We start from the raw sequence: 6,239 nt of genomic DNA on the forward strand, positions 1-6,239 counted from the left end.
TTGTCTGTTATTTGTGTTTTCTCTTTTAACAGAAATTTAAAAAATTAAAATGAGAATAGTCATAAAATTGAAACTTTCTTCTGATACATTTACTTTTGTGATGATATGACTAAATTGAGTAAATTCTCAAATTTTAAACTTTATTTCTGTGACTTTATTCTCATTTTATTTAATTTTTATTCTCATATTCTGTAAACTGACTTTATAATCAGACATCTTTATTCTCGTGCACTATCCTCTAATAATTACAATTTCAACTTTGTTTCTATAACATTTTGACTTTATTCTCACATTATTTCAACTTTATTAATGTAATGTGATTTTAATCTTGTCATATTGACTTTTTTCTAGTTTTTTACCTTGTATTACTTCATTCTTATAATATGACTTTATTCGTATTTCGACTTTTTCTCATTTAGATTTTATTCTCTAATAATTACGGCTTCATTTCCGTGTTTATTTTATTTTATTTATTGTTAGCAGGGCCCTAATTCTCCATTTTACTTTTTTGTTTTTTAGAAAATAAAGCAAGAAAAAAATCGATTAAAATCCGAAATTGCATCTGATTTGAAAAGAATCGGTCATTTAGAACCCATGTCGCTTTATTTTCAGGCTGAATGTTAAACTTGTTTTATTTTTCCTAAACACAGATGGAGACTCATTTTGCATGAGTCTCCATCCTCATCCTCATCCTCCTCTTCCTCCTGCTGGAAAATTCAAATGTGACATTCAGCCCTTTGATGTCTCCCAGACGTGGAAAATGCCCAGTTTACCATAATGAAGGTGCTATTAAATCAGCTCAGGCGCCTGCAGGATGCAAAAAAAAAAAAAAAAAAAACAATAACAAAACCCCTGACACGGCGGCCAGAGACTCTGAGATGCTTGTCAGTCACGCTGCCTCCCGCAATCAGCGCTCAGATCGATCAGAGGCCGATCGGGCCGCAGCAGCAGCGGCTCGTAACTCGATAACACGGAGCCAGACTCTGGAGGTAAACAAGAACATTTGGGTTGTTCCCCACTCACAACCTTACCTGCTCCACGCTGGCAGCAGCAAAACAGATTGGCCCCGCGCATATGCCACGCAAACACAATTACCTTTTGGACTAATGAGGTTTGCTGTGATTAAGCATTGTTGCGGGGTCTAACTTTGTTACCGCAAAGCTCTTGTCTGAGAATAACGGATGACATGACAGCAGGGCCCGACAGCGGAGCACAGCATCAATCTCTGTTTTCATCTCCATCCTTTGCTGCAAAGATTTCATTATCGAGCTTTAAGATGAATTAGATGGGATGATATAAAGACCTTTTCTCTGGCTAAAATCTAACTTTTTTAGTCCATTTACGCTTGTTAAAACCAGAGTTTTACTTGGATAACATTTTGGGAAAAAAGTACTTGAGAGTGATTTAATTTTTAATTAAAAAGTGATTATTATTATTATTATGAAGTATCGATACTCTTGAGTAAAATGTGTGAAAAATCAAGAAACCTTAACTTAAATTGTTGGTGTCATGTCTTTTTACTAAAGCTGGAGAAATACTTCATTGAAAAAGTATTATAAAAGTATAACTACCCCCAAAAAACATCCAAAGTCGTACTTGAGTAAATTGAACTGGAATAACTTGATCAAATACCTCTGGTTGGGTAGTAACTAGTTACATTTACTCCATTATAACTTGTCTGTAAATATCTACATTATAGTTTTTACATTATGTAATTTTACCATAAAGTATCGCTACTCTTCGTAAAAGTTGTGCAAAAAAAATAAACTTTTACTGAAACTGTTGGTTGGTGCGTCGACAGGTCGTGTATTTTATTTTTTTTACTCAAGTTAGAGTAGAGATACTTCATTTAAAAAGTATTGCAAAGGTATAACCACTCTAGGAATTTTATTTTCCCAAAAGGTTACTCCAGTAAATGTAAACAGTTACGACTCATATCAAATAACTCTAGAGTTGGGTTGTAGCAAGTTACATTTACTTGAGTAACCTTTTGGAAACAATGTATTATTAGGAGTATTTTTGCTATGCTGTACTTTTTACTGTTGAGTAATTTTATTATGTCGCTACTTCTGAGCAAAATTTGTGCACAAACAAGAAATTACTCACAGTGGGTAGAGTATCCAGAAATTTTACTCAAGTAAAAGTAAAAAGTAGCTGTACAAGAAATGACTAAAGTTAGAGTAAGAAGCATTTGGTAAAAGTACTGAGTAAAGATCAAATTATCAATCATGTAATATTTAATTGAAGTGAAAACTTTGGTATTTAAATGACAGTAATGCATATAAGTAACAAACAATCGGCAAAATCAGGCAAAAGAAACATTTTCCAAATTAGTTTCTTTCAATAAAAACTTTTGTAACGTTAAAAACTGCAGGTGTGTTTCTGTTTCTGGTGAATTTTTGGTTAAAACATGTTTGTTTTTCATTCAGTGGGCAAAAGATCCAGAAATTTTACTCAAGCAACTGTAGAAATACTTCATAATAAAATTGCTGAAGTAGAAGTACAAAGTACAGCTCAGTAAAAAAATACTCATGGAAGTCCATTTTTACTCAAGTAAATGTAACTGAGTACAAAACATGTTTTGTAGTGCTGGAGTACAATTTTTGAATGACAGTGTGACTCATAAGCATGGAGGAACAAATTCCACGCACTCACACGCCCCCCCCCCCCCCCCCCCCCCCCCCCTCCCCCCACACACACACACACACACAGACCCCACTGTGACCTGCTGAATCAGGCTGCAGCGTCTCATCAGTCCTGCTCATCAAAGCGCCTCTCTCCTGCTGCGCCCCCTGCGTGGGTTACCGCGTTTTCAAGTGATGATGGATGCAGGTGTGTACGTGCAGGTCCGCCGCTCACGCATAGGTGTGTGCGCGGGTTTAATCAAGCCCCCCCTTTGCTCCGGGGTTGCATCTGTCAGCCACTGCCACCGTTGTGGTCGTTTGAACTCGCAGGCCCTTTTCCGACAGAGCGCCTCTCTCTCATTAGCGGCAGCTTATGCAATCAGTGTCCCACAGGTATCCAGTTCGCTCCCCGCCCCGCCCCGCCCCGCCCCGCCCCGGCCTGCCGCCTCCTGGAGGACCAGATGGGAGGCTGACCCGATGAGCCGGCAGCTGGAGGCACCGAGCCGGGGTAATTAACGCCGGCAGACAGAGGTGAGTGACGCTCCTTACACGTTGTGAAGGTCAGTTTTGCTCCGGAAACAGGTGGGGCATTTTAATAATCGATTATTCTGACGATTAATCGATTTAAAATATTCTGCAGATTTTTCATTTAATGACTTAAGCCCTTTCATGCACAATATTAGAAATAAATAAATGATTAAATTAGTTAAAAAAGAGAAAGTTATGATTTCATTGTCTAAAATGTAATAAAATGAACAAATAAAAACAAAAGTAACACATAGGAAACAAAATAAATAAAATTGTGAGATTAAAGTTGAAGGACATCGAAGTCATAAAATCAAAATATAGTAATACATTTTCGAGAATTGTAATATTATTACTTTATTCTGGTATTATTTCAACTTTATTTTTGTGATTTTATGACTTGATTCTTGTATTATTTTGACTTTATTCTCTTGGTACTATTCTCATGTGACTTTATTCTCCTAACTGTATGACAATGTCATCATAATTTATTTAGTTTTTTATCTTCTTGGGCTAAGTTTCCTTGTCTACACTCTATTATTTATAGCAAAGGATGCATCTGCAGCTAAAAAGATACTTCTAGCGTCAATATGTGAAAAGTCCAACCCTTTAATCTGTTGATTATTGATTGGACATTTAATAATTGGATAGCACAAGAAGCTAAAACCATTCATGCACCTGAGGAGTTCTTGGTAGAAATGTAAAACTCATATTTTTGCACATTTTTGCTTTCATTACTGCTCTAAATATGTTCTTCTGTCAGCAAATTGGCTTTTTTAGAATTGTTCTAACGATGGATCGATTTCTAAAGTAGTTGAAGATAATTTTAATCATTGATTAATCACGATTAATCGTTTCAGCCCTTGGTTAAAGAATGTATATTTCAAAGAGTCTAGATGCCCTCTCTGGATTGAAGTGCCCTCTGATAGCTTTGAAAATTTGTTGAGGCGGTTTCAAACCCTGGTACCCCCTGCTGAGCGCTGTCACTTTGCTTTTATTACAGTCACATCCACAGCGCCCTGGCTGGACAATGCATGAATGTTTAAATTGCTCACAGTGTCCACTGGCATCAACATCAACCGCCATCGAAAGCAGGGAAGGCAGAGTACTCTATAGCTCCTCTTTCGCATTTTAATTCATCGGCATTACTCTTCACTGGTCTTGTCCATCAGACAGGTCTGATCTGTGCTTGTTTTGCACCGCGAGCTACAGTTCATGTACACTTAGCATAAAAAAATAGAAAATTTGCGTTTAGTCTGTCCAGTTTTTAAATAACAGTGCTTCTTTACAATGCAATATTGTTTATTTCCCGTTAAATGGTGCCACATTTCCAAGGAAAGTTGCCACATAGAAAACTTTTCAAAACTTCTTTGTCAATGTCAAATGGCTTATTTTGCTGCTGAATTTTGTTTGGAGCCATTTATTGGAATTAATGATGAAAATATCTAAATGGACATTATTAGAAAATCCATCGAAACTAATTGTAATCTGAATTGTAAATTGATTGATAGTTTTAATCCGTACTCTCTAAAAGTGAAGATAAAGGAACATGAATGAATATCGGCTTCTATCCAATGAGGGCAAGCTTTGTTTTTCCAGTGAGACAGATGCTATCCCACAGCATTACACTGCCTTCACCAACAGCTGTTAGGAATACAAGCCTGCAGCTGAACCCACAAATGCAACAAATGTTGCACCAACGGTATAAAATCTATAGCCAGGAAGCATTTTTTCAACAAGAAAACTGTAAAACTTCCATCATTTTTTCATGTTTACATGGTTCAACCTCTGTGAGATGTTTTTGTTTTTAGAGATTTTTCTGATAAACACTCATTCTGTAAGTTTTCTGTGTTTTAAACCTCCCAGTACTAGTCTGGTAGTTGAGGTTCATTAAAGATACAATGTGTGAGACAGACTGAGGGCATGGCCTCCACTGTGTGTGTGTGTGTGTGTGTGTGTGTGTGTGTGTGTGTGTGTGTGTGTGTGTGTGTGTGTGTGTGTGTGTGTGTCTGTGTGTGTGCGTGCGTGTGCAAAATGGACAAAAACATGTCATTTCATCACGTCGCTTTCCCCTGTGCAACTAAAGACAAACCTGCAAGTTTTTCCACGTTGTTATTTACAGTTTTATTTACAACTGAAAAACTCAGCAGTGAGATCAAGTTTTGCACTTTTTTTTTTATCTGTTTGTTATAATGCACAAATTTTGTGTGTACTATTGATTGCCATATATACATTAATGGCTTGCTCCATCAACATGACAACATTGACATGGATCTAAATGGTAGCACATTGAGAATTACTATGTATAAACGTCTGAGCCGTTACACTGTACATGAATCAACAGTCCAGAAGGCAGATATTTCAATATCAATATTTACATTCATGCATCCATCATTTTTCTCTTATAGGTACATGGTGGGGTATACTGTTAGCTAATACTTGTGCATGGTTACATGCAAGCATGTGTTTAATTTTTTTCTTCTTCTTCATTTCTTCCAAAATTCAACAGTTTAGCCAATATCTATGCATCTCTGACATTCACAGAGACTCTTATCTCAAAGCCCTCATCTGCATGCACGCTCGCATACAGACAGATACTCACATCCAAATGCATTCGCACTCACATGCATGGACACACGCTGCTTTAACGTTGGAAAAAAAAAAAGCAGAGCCGTTGTGTTTTTCCACTGAGGATGTGGAGGATGGCTGTGACAGCACTGAGTCACAATCGTCCCTGCTGTGGAAATCCTCAGTGCAACCTGATCCTGTTGCTATTGGATAAGTCTTCAGCCACAAAGTCAGCCCAGCACTCTCATCCCCTGTTTCTGTAACTATAAGCAAAGCCTGATGTAAGATGGAAAAAAACAAAGAGTGTCAGATTTGGACAAAACATGGCTGAAGGCGTCAGGCTTATGGAGAGGAATTTGTTCCAGTGTTGTTGCAAATAAAAACTTTAATTTGAAAAAGAAATTCTATGAAGGATTATCAGGGCAATGCTAAAAATTTTTTTTTAAATCAATGACAATGAACTCATACAGGAAAAAATATGAGAATAAAGTTATAACATCATGATAATAAAGCCATAAAAAT

This window comes from Poeciliopsis prolifica, unplaced genomic scaffold (genome assembly GCF_027474105.1).
Source record: "Poeciliopsis prolifica strain line A6 unplaced genomic scaffold, Auburn_PproV2 SCAFFOLD037, whole genome shotgun sequence".
Lineage (NCBI taxonomy): Eukaryota > Metazoa > Chordata > Actinopteri > Cyprinodontiformes > Poeciliidae > Poeciliopsis > Poeciliopsis prolifica.